Source organism: Monodon monoceros, unplaced genomic scaffold (genome assembly GCF_005190385.1).
Source record: "Monodon monoceros isolate NGI ecotype Baffin Bay Population unplaced genomic scaffold, NGI_Narwhal_1 Super_Scaffold_16, whole genome shotgun sequence".
Lineage (NCBI taxonomy): Eukaryota > Metazoa > Chordata > Mammalia > Artiodactyla > Monodontidae > Monodon > Monodon monoceros.
Genome location: NW_021703772.1, coordinates 101,064,063 through 101,082,730, shown reverse-complemented (window position 1 = coordinate 101,082,730; position 18,668 = coordinate 101,064,063).

The window sequence follows — 18,668 nt, the reverse complement described above, 5'->3', positions numbered from 1 at the left end:
GCCTGTGATTCCTAGAAAATCTTTTGAACTTTCCTGAAATTATTTCAAAAGGTAAAACGAAAGGAACCCACAGAGGAAAATGATTCAGCTTCAACATATCCCTTGACCATTTTCACCATAGGTTGTAGCTAGGATGATGAGCACATGTCCTGAATGACGCATTCTCCCAAAATGTGGAACTGTGATCCTAGAGGGCTATGAAGTGTGAAAGCTGGTGGGAGCTGCCGACACAGATGCAGGCTTCCCAGGAATCCAGGGACCAAAGTCAAGGTTTACAGTAAGTGATGACTGCCAACCGGTGTTCTGACCTAAGCATGGGCTTTTGTGAAACTCATGCTCCAGTGTCTTAAAATGCTTCATGCATGAAATGCATATTTCTCTTATTTTATAATTATTTTTTAAAACACATGGCCCAAAGGCTTAAACCCTTCCTCCATTTCCACAGCAGCTATAAAAGGGGATTGAGGCAGTTTGATGTGGTGAAATTTTCTCACCATACTTTCTACACCCTCCCCTCCCCGAATTCTTCATCCTAGGCACAGCAGAGCATTATGGAGGGATATGTGACTGTTGCAGGGGGGCGGATTTCTTGACTTAATTTTGAAGTTCTCTTGTGAGAAGGTGGAATTCCTGTTTGTGAACTAATCTCCCATATGTTAAAGAGACCAGTTCTTTGATGAGAGAAAGGGACGACTAGAGATGTGAAGAAGTGAGGCCAGATTCCCCAGAGTGCAATGTTTCACATGCCAAAGGAAAGAGAAGACTGAGGATGTAAAGATACAAGTAACTTCCTTAATGAAACAAATCTTAAATCATCTAAGTGTGCATTAGAGACATTATTTCCAGCTAGGGTGGGTCATCAGGCCACTAAGTTTGCTGCTTTTTCTCCCCAAGATTCTCCTTCCCCTCAGAGCTCTCTAAGATTACCCCTGCCCCACAGCACTGACCTCTGGGGATAGGAGAGACCACTGTCTGCTGACACTCTGTTCCTAGGGCAAGATTATGGCCCTTCCCAAGACACCCTGTGCAGAGCTGAAATGAACTTCGTAAGTGGTAGGATTTCAAAGGGGAAATCAATTCAGAACTCAGAGCATGGTTCTCAAGATGGAACTTCCCCTTCATTCAGCCTGCAGCCAGTTTCCAAGGTGTCCTTCTCCTTCAGCCTGTCTCCTGTAGTGGGTGCTGCCTTACTATTCCTCCTCCTCCCACCCCGAGAGCACCATGAGGAGTGCTTGTCAAGAAGTCTTTCCTGCTCAAAGGTTAGTCTGAGTAGAGCATGGAGGGTTCAGAGACCCTGAAGTTGCTCTCTCCTGCCTCCCTCTCCAGCCCACTCCTTTCCTGGAGGACTGACTCTCTATGTGAAAATCCATTCTGAGAAGACCTGCCAGGTCTTCATATAAAACAGATGACAACATTACAAGAAATACACAAAAAGCAAGGGTCTTTATATATATATACACACACACACACACACACACACACACACACATATATACATAGAAATACATACGTATATGGTGAAAGTGTATTCTTTGTATTTTTCATAGTGAGTCAGAGATGTTAGAAATCCCTGTTGATTTAGAATTTTTCTTACCTAGACTGTAGATTTACTTCCTCCATTAACTTTATATGTTACTCTAGCAAGTCTCTTCATCTCTCAGAATTGAAGTTTTCTCTTCAGTAAGATTTGGGAGCTGCATCAGATCATCTAGAAGTTTGTCTGTTGGGCTCCTCTCTGTGAGAGAAATTAAAGAGACAGCTCTCATTTATTATATATAAAGAGGTACTAGATTTGTTTCTTTCCCTCCAGAAGATTATAGTAGCATAGGGTTAAAATCAATGTACAGACAACTTTCTAATAAAAATGTCTATGCTAAGGGGAAATGAGACAGGAAGGAAGGAGATAGTACAAGAGACTGGAGCAATTAGAGGTGGATTCTGGGAAAAGAAAGTAGTAAAGAAAGAGTGATGTTAGTGTTGGTCTCTTTCTGGATTTTCTATCTTTTACATGAGCATGTGGATATGTCTTGTATGCCATAATCTTAATTACTATAGTTTTATATTGTCTTGATATCTGGTAACAGAAGAACTACATCTTGGTTGCTCTTCAGGCTTATTTTGATCATTATTGGCCCTTTGTATTCCCATACACATTTTGGTATCAGCTTGTCAATTTCCATTTTAAAAAGCAATGAAAATTTTGATTAAGATTGCCTTGAATCTGTTGATCCATTTAGGGAGATCTGACATCTTTACAATATTGAATATTTCAATCTATGAAACATGATATATCTTTCTAGTTATTTAGGTCTTCTCCAATTTCTCTCAGTTATGATAGTTTTTACAGCAGAAGTGTTGTGCATCATTTGTTTGATTTATTTCTAGTTATTTGGTGGATTTCTATGCTATTGCTTACTGTATCTTTTTAAAAGTTCATATTCTAGTTGTTTGTTGATTGTGTGTCAAATACCATTAATTTTAAAATAGTGCTTTATATCTAGCAACCTTAGTAAAGTCACTTATAGTTTACCTATAGATTCTTTTAGTTTATGATTTATAAAATCATGTTGTCTGTAAATAATGATAATTTTATTTATTCATTTTCCATCTGTAGTAGATTGAATGATGACTATCCAAGGATGTCAAATCTTAATTCTTGAAACTTGTAAATATTATCTTGTTTGAAAAAGGCTCTTTGCAGATATAATTAAATTAAAAATCTTGATCTAAGGAGATTGTTCTGAGTTATCTGAATGGGCCCTAAATGCCATCATGATTGTCCTTATAAGAGGGAAGGAAAGGGAGATAATAGACACACAGAGAGGGAATTGATACAAACATGGAGGCAGAGACTAGAGTCATAAAGGCAACTGCAAACCCAGGAATACTAGGTCAACCACCAGAAACTGGAAGAGACAAGCAATGGATTCTCCTCTAAAGTCCCCCGAGGGAGCACAGTCCTCTTAAATTTTGGACTTCTAGTCTCTAAACCTATAAAAAGAATAAATTTCTGTTGTTTAGGCCACCAAGTTTGTGGAAATTTTTACAGCAGTCACAGGAAACTAACACACCACACCATCCTAATGGTATGTATGTATGTGTGTATGTATTGCTTTCTTGTTCTGCCTAGGACTTCCAGGGCAATGTTAATATGAATAATACCTTTATTTCAGTAGAAAAATTATTTCCTAAAAATAGGGACAATGCAGTGTTTCTTTTTTGTTGATAACAGATATTTTTGTCTTGTTTCTAAATGATAAAACTTTAAATATTTCAGCATTAATTATGATGTTGGCTAAAAGGTTTTTGTAAGAAATTCATTAATTTTATTTGGGTAAGTTTTGTTTGTTCCTGGTTTGCTAAGAATATTTTTGTGAACCGAAGTTAAATTTGATAAAATTGCAATTATGTAAATTTTTCTGCAATTATTGAGATGAGGACATAGTTTTCCTCCATTACTCCATCTATGTGTCAAATATACTAATTGATTCTTTAATGTTAAATATGCATTGCATTCCTGGAATAAACAAGTTGCTCATGCCGTATTATCCTTCTCTACTTCTGGATTTGATTTGCTAATTTTTTGTTAATTTCTGTACCTATGCTCATGAAAGAGATTGGATTGTAACTTTGCTTTCTTATAATGTTCTTAGAAAGATTCTGAAATCAAGATTATACTAGTCTCTTAATACTAGTTAAGAGGAGTGTCCTCTTTTTCTATTTTCTGAAATAGTTTTTGTAAGATTGGTTTTATTTCTTCCTTCAATGTTAAGAAAAATTCACAAGTGAATTTATGTAGGTATGGACCTTTGTTACAGTTTTTGTGTGGACACATGCTTTTATTTTGGGGGGGGGGTATATACCTGGGAGTAGAATTTCTGGGTCCTATGGTAACTCTATACTTAACTGATTGAGGGACTGCAAGACTTTTTTCCAGAATGGTTAAATCATTTTACATTCCCACCAGCAGAGTATAAGGGTTCTGATTTCTCCATATTCTGCCCAAAACATGTGATTATCTAACTCTCTTATACTGGCCACCTTAGTGGCCTAGAAATAGCATCTCATTATAGCTTTGATTAGCATATCCCTGATAACTAATGATGTCAAGCATCTTCTCATGTGCTTTCAGTTATCTTTTAGAGCAATAAAATATAAGAGAAAAAACTTTTTTGTATTTTCCTTAATTTTATAATTTCCACTATTTAATTACTTTGTGTAGAACTAAATGTCCATTTATTATAATATTTATTCTGCTTAGAGGATTTCATTTAACATTTCTTAATACTTAGTGCAGGTAATTTGGCAATACATTTTTTCAGCTTTTGTTTTTCTGAAAAATGATTTTCTCTTCATTTTTTAAAATATATTTTCACTGAGTTTAAAATTCTGAGTTGACAGATTTTTCTTTCAGTTGCTTTACAGATGCCTCATAATTGTTTCCTGGCTTACATAGTTTTGACTACATGTCTGCTGTCATTCTTTGTTGCCCTGTTTGTAATATTTCCTTTATTTCTGCCTACCTTCAATATTTTCTCTTTAATTTTGATTTTTGGCAGTTTTGTTATCATCTCTCTTAGTGTATATGTGCTCTCTCTGTCTTTCTCTGTGTGTGTATGTGTGTGTGTGTGCACTTGTGTGTGTTTTTGTTCTGCTTGGATCTATAGGTTGTTGTCTTTTATTAGGGGAAAATTCTCAGTCATCATCTCTTTAAGTATACATATTTGACCTTGTTTCCTCTTTCCTTTCCTTCTGGGTCTTAAGTTACCCTTATGTTCGACCATTTGATATTGTCCCACAGTTCTTGGATGCTCCATTTTTGTCACTCATTTCTTTTTTTCTCTCTCTGTTTCAGTTTGGATTATTTCTATTGACGAATTTTTGAGATCATTGCCTCTTTCTTCATGTGTGTCCTGTCTTATTATAAACCCATCTTGGGAATTATCCATCTCTGATATCTTGTTAGCGTTTTCCCTCAGATTTCTATTTGACTCTTTTTTATAATTCTCCATTCCTTTGCTGAAATTCTCCACTTGTTTATGTGTGGTTTTTGTTTTTCATGAGATCCTTTAATATAAATTATCATAGTTATTTTAAAGTCTCTATCTCATAGCTCCAACATCTGTGTTATCTCTGAGTTTCTGAGTATAGTTCTGTCAATGGCCTTTTCCCTTGACAACGGGGTAGTATTTTTTTTTTTTTTGCTCGTTTCTATGTATATCTCATAATTTTTTATTACATATCTGATATTATGTGTAGAAAGACAATAGAGACAGAAGCAAATAGTATTTTTGCCCGAAAGTAGCCATGTGTCTCTTTGTATCAGACAAGAGTGTGTGTATCTGCTGGGGTGTAGTGACTGGAGGTTTGAGTCAATGTAAATAATAATTAATTTGGGTTTTTGTTTTGTTGTTGCATATTGACCACAAACTTTAAGTTTCTCCCTCAGTGGTGTGCTGTTAACTTGTGCTTGGAGAGAGGTCTAGCTGTGGGATGACTTTTCTCAATGTCTGGCTCCACTCTCAGCTTTCAAGATTCTCTGGACACCTGTGCCATGTTCTGGACTCTCCTCTAGGATTAGACAAATGTTGCTTGTTACTCACTGCTAAGCTAATAGTTGGGGCAGGAGGATTCTTCATTCTTCTCAGTCAGCTTTAGCCTTACATACACTCTGTGCACCTGCCTCAGGAGTGAAGCATTTTCCGTGTTGCTGTACTTCCCCATCCATGGCAGTTGAACATTTCCTTTTACTTGTGGAGGCTCTTGGACAGAGATAATTTCTTGCCTCTTCCCCAATGATAGCAGACTTCTGTTTTATATCTATGCAGAATCCCTAGGACTAAAAATGTTTTCTTCTCTCTCTCAAGAAAAGACAGCTTTTGACCTCTACTCCTTCTTTTAGAAGCTATGGATTTTGCTGAGCCCTGGGCAGGAAGATTTCCTACCCCTCCTTCAGTGGCTTAAGTCTTTGTTTCATATGAGAAAAGGGTTCAGAGATGTGCATGGTGTTTCATGCCTATTTCCCCACCCCACAGCTATCAAAAGTTTCCTGCATGTCTACACCATGGAAGGAAGTTTTCTGGTCTCTCGACCTGTCCCCAATCTTTCTTGGGATAACACAGTGGAGGCTCATAAAGCATAGCTTGCAAGTGAGCACAGCTTCTTCTTGTGGCTGGGGTTCTCAATACTCTAAATTGTCACTCTAGCCCACACTTAGCCTTAATAATGTATTAAATTGATGGAGGCCATCTCTTTCTCTCATGTTCTGTCAAACACGATTTGTGTGACTCATCACCCTTCGAAGAGGTTTTTCACTTTTTGGAATTTAGTTCATTTGTTGTCTTGTGACCTCTGTCTGTGATAGGCTCAAGGAAAGTTTGATTTTGTATATTATCCTGTTTTTCTTATTGACAGGTTGGGAGCTATGTTTTTCTGTGGTTTCCCACATTTTAAGAATGAGCACACACTCTGTGCCAAGCTCTCTTCTGGAAAAAACTGGCAAGACCCATCCTTTTTAGGAATTTATATTCTAGTCGAGACAGACAGAAAATAAGCACATAGATAAGTAAATAAGCAAATAGGAAGTATAGGATAATATATATATAAACTCAATCCATGAAAAGAACTATAAGGACAAACAAAGCACAATGCAAGGACTGAGGGTGATTTTGAAATGTTACTTTCCAGTAATTATTGAGAAGAGACTTGAGAATTAACCAGCTATGCACAGATGTGGGAGAGTATTCCTGGCACAGTAAACTAGGAAGTGAAAAAAGTGCATGAAGCATGGACTTAATATTTTCAAAGAAACAACAGAGAACTGATCTGGATAGAACATAGAGAGCGATGGACAGAATGGCAAGAGATAAGATAGGAAAAACTGGTGGTGGTGGGGGTATGATGTAGGACTTTACAGTCCATAGTAAGGAGTATAACTTTTATTCACTGGAGTGGTTTAAGCCAGTTATATCCTGATGATCAGTCACTTGATTAGTTATAGTAATTCTAGTAATTAGGGATTACATGAAGTTGATTTATTCCTAAGACTAAACTCCCTAGCACATCTTGACCATTTCTTCATATACTAGTCAGACTTGTTGAGGTGGAAAGGATGGTAGAGATCACCTAGTCTCACCCCATTGGTAAGGTTTCTTACCTTGACACTATCTGGCTTCTTAATTCTACCCATGCTGCTTTATGCATCTCTTTTGAAAGAAAAAAAAACATCAAAATTCACTCTGTAAGCTTGAATTCAGAATTCTTAGACATCTGAATTAATCTCATATCCCAAGAAGAAATGCCTCTAGTGGAACTGCAGCACTTTCCAGATTAACTTCACAGTACAGTTCCCACAAGGTTGCACTTAAAGTTCAATATATGTATCAAATTTTAAAATACTGATGCATTTTACCCTAACTCAACCTAGAGACTTTCCTGAAATGTGCACTTTCCAGGGGATTGTCCCACTTTTCTGTCCCTCGAATGAGGAAAAAAGACATAAGTATTTATAAATTTGATTTTTGAAACCTCTGAGACTCAGATGCCAACCTTCTCACCTTTTAAATGTAGCTAACAGCATTAGAAGCCTTACTACTTATACACTAAACTCTTAGAAAATATGATGCACAGATTTTCAGAGAAGGCACACTTTTAAAATGCCATAAGACCTACTGTAGTCATTAAAGTCCAGAGAACTCAAAGATGAGGTTCCCTTAAGAGAATATCTTGCTTTTTCATCTGTTCATTCTCTTATTTATTCTTTTAGCAAGTGTTTATTGAGCATATACTACAAAATCTCTATTTGACGTTCTGTGAGGGCCACAAAAAATAAGCAACACAGCTCCTGCACTGAAGGAGCTCATACAGTTTAAAACAGGGGATGAGACAGGCAAAAATAGATATAGCTGTAACATAGGAGTCACTTCCATGCTGCCAAAAGCTAGAGAATGAAAGGTACTTAGTTTTTGGCCACTACTGAAGTAAGAATGCTCAATTTGTTTGCTGTATGTAGCATTGGAACGTTCAGGGCTACTTCTTATTGAATGAGTCTTCTTAATGTGAGGGTAGCCTCCTCCTCTAAAGGCACCCTTTCCAAAGATAAGAAGTTGGAAAAGGAAAAGTAGTTTTACGTGTTGGTGGGAGTTGTGTGCTTGGGTAATTGAGACAGTGGGAACATGGTAGGTACCTGACCTGAGTCTCAGAACCAGTGATCCAAATATAGTAAAAGACAGAAGATATGGCTCTGGAAGGCTGCTCATATTGGGATAGTAATTAAAGACACGAGACCGGATGCATTCTTAAATAGAGACGGTATAAAATGAGAACAGTGAGAGCTGATCCTGGAGCTTTGGGGAATACAAATTCTTTCACAAAGTCTGCAGCCATGGCAGAGCCCTGCCTGGGTGGAAATCACATCCAGAGCCCTTGAGTCATTAACACACATCTAACTAACTGCACTTTTTCCTTGTACAAAGCACCATGCAAAGCAATTATATACCACTGACTCCAGGCTGGATGTTTATGTGAAGGCTAGACATGGATCCCAAGTTATTTAACTTGACCTCTTGTGTATAAAAGCACTTTAGTCAAAGGTTGCCTGTTCATCTTTATTTTGTGTAAATCAGATCCCCCATTGTAAGGATCTCTCCTTTTTACTTTTCACTCCTAAGTAAACTTTATCCTCCTGGTCCTCTGGGGAATCACCCAGGTAAATTGACAAAGCACATAAACACAAACTGCCTGGGTCAAGCTTTGGTTTCTGTTCTTTCTTCAATTATACCTTTCTCAGGAGGCCCTGGGGCTCAGAAGACAGATAGAATTTATCTAACTGCTGCCAGAATGTAATTTAAAATGAGTCCAAGAGGAAAAGAGCCTTCCCAAATATTCCCACTGTGGGACAAGGGGTGGGAGGGTGCTTGCTGGAGCCAGGGAGGAGGGGTGAGGAAGCTTGTGAGCTGTTTCTGCTGACAGCCTTTCACGGACTTTAGAAAAGTAGCTAACGTGACTGGCTATATCTTCTGCCCTTCTACCTTGAAGCGTGGGTGCTTTCTCCAAAACTGACTCTATCTGATGTATATTTAGTTCAAATCTTGTGGGAGTTTTCAATTTACAAACAGAGCCAGCATTAAGCCATGGTTGTAGTGCAACTCTGCAAAACAGATTTAGTAAACATCTGTACAGACTTCCCAGATGCTTTGTGACCGAGCCAGGACTTAAATTCAGGCTTTGCACCTTTTCCAATGCTCTGCACTTAATTCTGAGCAACTGGAAGCATCTGATGTAGAGCATGAAAAATTGCTGGTAGGAGAGTGGCTAAAATGTCATTCATTATTCTTCTAGGCCATTGACGGGAGAGGGAAAGGAGACAGAAATTAGCAAGCCAGGAGGAAGACAGAAAGGCTGAGGAGAGAACATAAGGAGAAAGCAGGGGGAGAGGAGTAATCCTAAGTGGGTGAACAGTCAGGGAGAAGGGACCCAGGAGGGTGTTAAACCCTGAACATTTGCACTCTCCATGGTAGAGCAGGATTTGTACCATCGTGGAGCGTGAGGCCAGGAGATGCCGTGGACCAGGCAGGAGGTGCCTCCTCTCAGTTCACTGAGGAATTTATTAAGCCAGAGTTGCTCAGAAAGGAGACGACAATGAGTTTGCCTACCTCATTCTGTCTCACACTGGAGGCAACACAAATAGGGAGGGGGTAAAGAAGAACATCGTAATGGCTTGTTGGAAAAGACGAGGAGGTCAGAGTATCCAACAAACAAATAAAACCTGCACTTAAGACTTCCCTTTAAGGCTGAGGATAGCTTACACCAGCCAAGATGGAACTAAGAGAACATAATGGGTGGGGAATGAGAACATGTTTTGAAGCCTCTCTCAAAGATTTTTGCATGATTTGGGCACACACACATCCCTATAGACCACAAGGGCTACCCACAGATGCTCCACAGGCACGGATTGCTTCCATGACAAATAGGGTGACCTGGCCCTACGGGGACCTAATAAGGAGAGGAGGGAAGTACAGAGAAGGCAAATGTGACCAGCAGTGATTCTGACTTAGAGTAATTCTTATTCAAAGGCAAATGCGTACTTATAAATATTGTGTCTTTTTTTTCCCATGAAACAAATGTAGTGGCCACTTACCTGGAAGGTGAGTCTTCATTCTGTTTTTAAGGAGAGGCACTTTCCAATTGAAGGTGATTGACACAGGGTGCTGTTTGTACTTATACGTAACCCGTATATTTCACTACAGGTGGCAAAGTTTTAAGAAATGATGGTGATCTCTAATATATTTGGAAATGATTCATAAGAAAAACTACTAACGTTATCTTTGAAATAAAAAAGAGGGAGGGATTATGTAGAAAGCAAGATAAGCTTGCTAATTGTCTTATAGATATTAACTGAGAGTAGAATTTTGCTATGGTGGGAAAAGAGAGGGAATAAGATATTATTTATTGGTTTATTTCAATATTGTTTATAGTAAGAAACTAATAGATAGTATCTAACAAAGAAGGTATTAAAGGTATTGTATAAAGATATTCACTGAAAGGTAATGAGGAAAAAATGAGCCTTTTCAGCAAGAGAAATTTCAAAAAGAAAGTGAGAAAACAAATGAACAGACCACAGAGTGTAACACATGTGTGCACACATACACAGTGAAAGTCAAAAAGCATTTCTGGGGGAAAAGTACATTTTATAATGCTAAAAGCTATAATTCACAATAAACATATAATTATATCTATGTATCCAATAAAACAGCAACAACTTGCATAAAACAGAAACTACAGGAGAAACAAGGAAGAAATGGACAGAAATGCATTAATAAAAGAATTTTTTTTTTTTTTTTTTGCGGTGTGTGGGCCTCTCACTGTTGTGGTCTCTCCCATTGCGGAGCACAGGCTCTGGACGTGCAGGCTCAGCTACCACGGCTCACGGGCCCAGCCACTCCGCGGCATGTGGGATCTTCCCGGACCAGGGCACGAACCCGTATCCCCTGCATCGGCAGGCGGACTCTCAACCACTGTGCCACCAGGGGAGCCCAATAAAAGACAATTTTAACACATTTCTTATAGTCCAAGATAAATAAACAAAAATATTGTAAGCAAAGAAGACCTAACAACACAATCTGTAATGTAGATCTTATGGCTATATGTCAAATTCTTAATTCCAATAACAGAGAATAAATCTTCTTTTACGTACACATAAGAAGTGTTTTAATTAAAAAAAAATAAAAGAGTGGAGGTATCTGCTGACTTATGTACCTGAGAAGTTTAGGGGTTAATCTCATTCAGGTACACTTAAATCCAGGTGCCCAAACAATGTCAAGAATCTCTTTATCACTTGGTCCTGCTTTGCTTTCTTTTGGTTTGATTCTCAGGCAGGTTTTTACCAAGAGGTGACAAAGATGACCCCCAGAAGCTCTAGCTTTCATTGTGCTGACAGTTAAAGATTGTGACTCTGTCCTCTAATATCCATATCAGTCTCTAAAAAGAACTCCCACAGGTCATTTACTCACGTACACATCTCAATGAAATCACTATAGACAAAATACTCCATTGTTCAACCTGAGTCATATGCCAATTTCAAGAACAAGGAGATAGATCCATGTGACTGAAAGCCTCTCTAGCATCATGTAAAATAGAACAGAAGGCTCCCAAAAGAAAAATAGGGGGCTTCTTATTATGAGAGAAAAAGTTGGGCAAGCAAAACTAAAAGTTATCTGCCTCACCTTCAATGCAAAGTGAAGAAGGTTATAATGCACAATAGAAACAGAATGCAGGGGTAGAGCACATAAAGGAGTGATAAACTCTGTTTTGGAGAGATGTAAGGAACACTTTAACATAGAAGATAGTGAGGTGGGTTTTGAAAAATAAGTGTAAACTATCTAATCCTATCAAGGGGAGGACATTATAAGTGGAAGGAACAGTCACCTAAAACGAAAGAGAATGATACATTTAGGGATCTCTGAGTAGTTCAGTACAGATTAGGGGAGAGGAGAAGTTTGGGGAATGCTGAAACATGAGGATGGAACAAGTACATTTAGACCACAAAGGTCTTATATGTCACTGTGTTAGTCATTTTCCCACTTTGCTTTCAGTTCCATTTCCACCTTTGCGCTGAAGGAAACTACAGTATAAAATCCTTCATTTATTGGCTACCTGGGAAGTTTAAACAATGACAGGCACAGGTAGAAACTGGAGGGTAGAAGCAGGACAGAAACCAGGGAATTTGTCTCTTGCTCTTCATTGAGTGACCTTTCTAGCATCAGCCACTTATCTCTGTGGCTGAAGCTCCTGCTGGCACCCCCTTTCAAAGATCTCAGTCCCACCTCTACGCCTACCTGCTCCTTGTTAATGTCTGCGTTGCCTTATCATCCTCTGTTTGGTTTTTGAGCTCTTCCATTAGCTGTGAAAACAATTCCCTCTATTAAGCTCCATCTATTTGAAAGCCTAGAATAATTGCTCTTTTCCTCACTGGACTATGACTAATATGGTAATACTATAGAATTTGGACTTTATCCTGTGCCCAGTAAGAAGGGTCTTATTCAGGGAAGTGATAGCCTAATTTATACCTTAGAAAAACCCTTCAGGCAACAGTTGGGGAGAAATTGGAAGAAGGAAGATGTTATATAAGAGAGATATGATGAGTGCCTGAACTAGAGCAGTGATTGAGAGAATGCGTTGGATTAATAATATATAAAGGAGGTGGCGTTGTCAAGTTCTAATGACTTATTAGATAAGAGTGTTTGCACATAAGTATCATCCATTTTAATATAAGCTTGTGAGGACTGTGAGGGAATGACGCATTTTCTCCCTTATCCCCCATCTTTTAATTCACATCAAAGTCTAGCATCAAATGATTTGTGTCTGGCTCACTTGGAGAGCAGCCTGAGAGTGCAATTAATAGGAAGGCCCCAGAGCTGGCCAAGGGAGGAGTTCATTCCTGATGAATACATTCTTGGGTATAATATGTACAGAGGGAAAAACCTAGATGGAGAAACTAGGAGACTAGTCAGAGGCAAAAATGAGATAACCAATGGATTATTAGAATACCATTGAATGGCCCAGAGTACACTGAGGGCAGAATCTTAGAAAATGAGTCAAGAAATTTGGATCTTATGATCTCTCAATTTGCTGCAATCTTGTTCTCTTTCCATTGGCACTGCTAACTGAGCTTTTTAAATTTTATTTATTTATTTATTTATTTATTTATTTTTTGCAGTACGCGGGCCTCTCACTGTTGTGGCCTTTCCCATTGCGGAGCACAGGCTCCGGACGCGGAGGCTCAGCGGCCATGGCTCATGGGCCCAGCCACTCCGTGGCATGCGGGATCCTCCTGGACCGGGGCATGAACCCATCTCCCCTGCATTGGCAGGCGGACTCTCAACCACTGTGCCACCAGGGAAGCCCCCTAACTGAGCTTTAATAGGAAGACAGAGTGATAATCTTCACTTTCCAAACACAACAGTTGAGCACTGATCAGTGATCACTCATAACTACTCTGACCCTTCTAGACATGAATTTCCTCCTACTGTCACTTCTTTTCTCCTCACAGGCATAAGGACATCAGAATCTTCTTCATGCTTCATCCAACCCATGATTATATCTCTGTCAGAGGCACCAGGAACTTGGTGGTAGGAGAGTATGGTTGACTCTTTCATGTCTACATCAGAAGATTTAGGTCCATACAGCAAAGGTGATAGGTGTGACTCAGCCTAGCACATCCATATACCAGGCAGCACATCCATATACAAGGTAAGGTATAATACCCCAGAGATCTTCTTGTTTCCAACTTGTTCTTGCTCTGGTCACACTTTTACTTGATGTTAAACCAATGACTGCATTTATCAAACCTGATCAAAGTGTTGATCCTTGGGTATTCCCTGACTCCAAGCTTTCCCTAATGGGCTCTGGCCTTTCTAGATTTGGAATGTCTCAGAGAAGACATTCAGGTTTCTCTTCCACACCTAGGAATTCAGTCATACCTGTCTCAGTTATCTATTACTATATAACAAACTAACCCAAAACATAGAGGTTTAAACAACAAGTATTTTATTATTTCTCATCATTTTGTAGGTTAGGAATTCAACCAGAGCTCAGCTGGGTGATCCTTCTGTTCTACATGGCATCAATTGACATCGGTTGGGATGTCAACCTGGTACTTAAGTTGGGTCTGGATCTGGTGGATCCAAGATGACGTCACATCTATGCTGGCACCTTTTACGGGGTGGCTGACCAGATGGCTTAGCTATTGATCAATATACCTACAGGTAGCCTAGTCTCTGGATAGTTAGATATCTTAAATGGTAGCTTAGAACTCCAAATATGATGTGGCAGAAGCTATGTGGGCATGCATGATCTACTCAGAGCACACTTCTGCTGTATTCTATTGATTGAAGCCACCCAGATTCAAGGAGGGTAGACATAAACCATGAAGCCATGTTTTAAAACTATCATATTCCCGGAATTTACTTGGTGGTGCAGTGGTTAAGAATCAACCTGTCAATGCAGGGGACATGGGTTCGAGCCCTGGTCCACATTGCAACTAAACTCACACGCCACAAATACTGAGCCTGCACTCCAGAGCCTGGGAGCCACAACTACTGAGCCTGTGTGCCACAACTACTGAAGCCCACATGCCTAGAGCCCATGCTCTGCAACAAGAGAAGCCACTGCAATGAGAATCCCTAGCACCGCAAAGAAGAGTAGTCCGCACTCGCCGCAACTAGAGAAAGCCCGTGCACAGCAACAAAGTCCCAATGCAGCCAAAAATAAATAAATAAATAAATTAATTAATTAATAAAAAATAAAATAAAATAAATAAATAAAATGTAGGGGAGACCTTCAATATGGCGGAGGAGTAAGACGTGGAAATCACCTTCCTCCCCACAAATACATCAGAAATACATCTACATGTGGAACAACAACTACAGAACACCTACTGAACACGGGCAGAAGACCTCAGACTTCCCAAAAGGCAAGAAACTCCCCAGGTACCTGGGTAGGGCAAAAGGAAAAACAGAGACAAAAGAATAGGGATGGGACCTGCACCTGTGTGAGGGAGCTCTGAAGGAGGAAAAGTTTCCACACACTAGGAAGCCCCTTCAATGGTGGAGATGGGGTGGTGGCGAGGGTGGAAGCTTCGAAGCCACGAAGGAGAGGGCAGCAGTGCAGAGGGCAAAGCGGAGAGATTCCTGCACAGAGGATCAGTGCCGACCAGCACTCACCAGCCTGAGAGGCTTGTCTGCTCAACCGCTGGGGTGGGTGGGGGTTGGGAGCTGAGGCTCTGACTTTGGAGGTCAGATCCCAGGGAGAGGACTGGGGTTGGCTGTGTGAACACAGCCTGAAGGGGGCTACTGCACCAGTTAGCCAGGAGGGAGTCCAGGAAAATACCTGGACCTGCCTAAGAGGCAAGACACCATTGTTTCAGGGTGATCGAAGAGAGGGGGTTCAGAGCACCGTCTAAACAAGCTCCAGAGATGGGAATGAGCCTCGGCTATCAGGGCAAACACAGAATGGGCATGAAATGCTAAGGCTGCTGCTGCAGCCACCTACAAGCCTGTGTGCAAGCACAGATCACTATCCACACTTCCCCTCCCTGGAGCCTGTGCAGCCCGCCACTGCCAGGGTCCCGTGATCCAGGTTCAGCTTCCCCGGGAGAACACACGGCAGGCCTCAGGCTGTTTCAATGTCACGCTGGCCTCTGCCACCCCAGACTAGCCCCGCATTCCGTACCCATCCCTCCCCCCAACCTGAGTGAGGCACAGCCCCCTAACCAGCTGCTCCTTTAACCCCATCCTGTCTGGGCGGGAACAGACGCCCTCAGGCTACCCTCACGAAGAGGCAGGGCCAATCCAAAGCTGAACCCCAGGAGTTGTGCAAACAAAGAAGAGAAAGGGAAATTTATCCCAGCAGCCTCAGGAGCAGTGGGTTAAATCTCCACAATCAACTTGATGTACCCTGCATCTGTGGAATACCTGAATAGACAATGAATCATCCCAAAATTGAGGAGGTGGACTTTTGGAGCAACTGTAGAATTGGGGTTTCCTGTATGCAACTGATTGCTGACAGGATCTTGTTGCTCTGGTTGGGTATCAAGCCTATGTCTCTGAGGTGGGAGAGCCAAGTTCAGGACATTGGTCCACCAGAGACCTCCTGGCTCCATGTAATATCAAATGGCAAAAGCTCTCCCAGAGATCTCCATCTCAATGCTAAAACCCAGCTCCACTCAACGACCAGCAAGCTACAGTACTGTATACCCTATGCCAAACAACCAGCAAGACAGGAAAACAACCCCACCCATTACCAGGGAGAGTAGCTAATGTCCTAGTAAGGTCACAGACACCCCAAAACACACCACCGGATGTGGTCCTGCCAACCAGAAAGACACGATCCAGCCTCATCCACCAGAACACAGGCACTAGTCCCCTCCACCAGGAAGCCTACACAACACACTGAACCAACCTTAGCCACTGGGGCAGACACCAAAAACAACGGGAACTACGAACCTGCAGCCTGTGAAAAAGAGACCCAAAACACAATAAGTTAAGTAAAATGAGAAGACAGAGAAACACACACCGGATGAAGCAGCAAGGTAAAAACCCACCAGACCAAACAAATGAAGAGGGAATAAGCAGTATACCTGAAAAATAATTCAGAGTAATGATAGTAAAGATGATCTAAAATCTTGGATATAAAATGGAGAAAATACAAGAAATTAGCAACAAGGACCTACAAGAATTAAAGAGCAAACAAACAATGATGAAAAAATACAATATATGAAATTAAAAATTCTCTAGAAGGAATCAATAGCAGAATAACTGAGGCAGAAGAACGGAGAAGTAATCTGGAAGATAAAATAGTGGAAATAACTACTGCAGAGCAGGATAAAGAAAAAAGAATGAAAAGAACTGAGGACACTCTCAGAGACTTCTGGGACAACATTAAACACACCAACATTCAAATCATATGGGTCCCAGAAGAAGAAGAGAAAAAGAAGGGACTGAGAAAATACTTGAAGTGATTATAGTTGAAAACTTCCCTAATACGTGAAAGGAAATAGTCAATCAAGTCCAGGAAGTGCACAGAGACCCACACAGGATAAATCCAAGGAGAAACACACCAAGACACATATTAATCAAACCATCAAAAATTAAATACAAAGAAAAAATATTAAAAGCAGCAAGGGAAAAATAACAAATAACACACAAGGGAATCCCCATAAGGTTAACAGCTGATCTTTCAGCAGAAACTCTAAAAGCCAGAAGGGAGTGTCAGGACATATTTAAAGTGATGAAAGGGAAAAACCTACAACCAAGATTACTCTACCCAGCAAGGATCGCATTCAGATTCCACAAAGAAATTAAAACTTTTACAGACAAGAAAAACTAAGAGATTTTAACACCACCAAAGCAGCTTTACAACAAATGGTAAAGGAACTTCTCTAGGCAGGAAAAACAAGAGAAGGAAAAGACCTACAATAACAAACCCCAAACAATTAAGAAAATGGTAATAGGAACATACATATCGATAATTACCTTAAATGTAAATGGATTAAATGCTCCCACCAAAAGACATAGACTGGCTGAATGGATACAGAAACAAGACCCGTATATATGCTGTCTACAAGAGGCCCACTTGAAACCTAGGGACACATACAGGCTGAAAGTGAGGGGATGGAAAAAGATATTCTATGTACATGGAAATCAAAAGAAAGCTGGAGTGGCAAGTCTCATATCCGAAATAATAGACTTTAAAATAAAGACTATTGCAAGATACAAAGAAGGACACTACATAATGATCAAGGGATCAATCCAAGAAGAAGATATAACAATGGTAAATATTTATGCACCCAATATAGGAGCACCTCAATACATAAGGCAAATGCTAACAGCCATAAAAGGGGAAATCGATGGTAACACAATCATAGTAAGCGACTTTAACACCCCACTTTCACCAATGGACCGATCATCCAAAATGAAAATAAATAAGGAACACACAAGCTTTAAAGATACATTAAACAAGATGGACTTGATTGATATTTATAGGACATTCCATCCAAAAACAACAGAATACACTTTCTTCTCGAGTGCTCATGAACATTCTGCAGGATAGATCATATCTTGGGTCAGAAATCAAGCCTTGGTAAATTTAAGAAAATTGAAATCATATCAAGTATCTTTTCCAACCACAATGCTATGAGACTAGATACCAATTACAGGAAAAAATCTGTAAAAAATAGAAACACATGGAGGCTAAAGAATACATTATGAAATAACCAAGACATCACTGAAGAAACCAAAAGACACCTAGAAACAAATGACAATGAAAACACGATGACCCACAACCTATGGGATACAGCAAAAGCAGTTCAAAGAGGGAAGTATATAGCAATACAAACCTACCTCAAGAAAGAAGAAACATCTCAAATAAACAACTTAACCCTACATGTAAAGCAATTAGAGAAAGAAAACAAAAAAACCCCAAAGTTAGCAGATGGAAAAAAATCATAATGATCAGATCAGAAATAAATGAAAAAAAAATGAAGGAAACAATAGCAAAGATCAATAAAACGAAAAGCTGTTTTTTTAAGAAGATAAATGTAATTGATAAATCATTAGCCAGACTCATCAAGAAAAAAAGAGAGAAGACTCAAATCAATAGAATTGGAAATG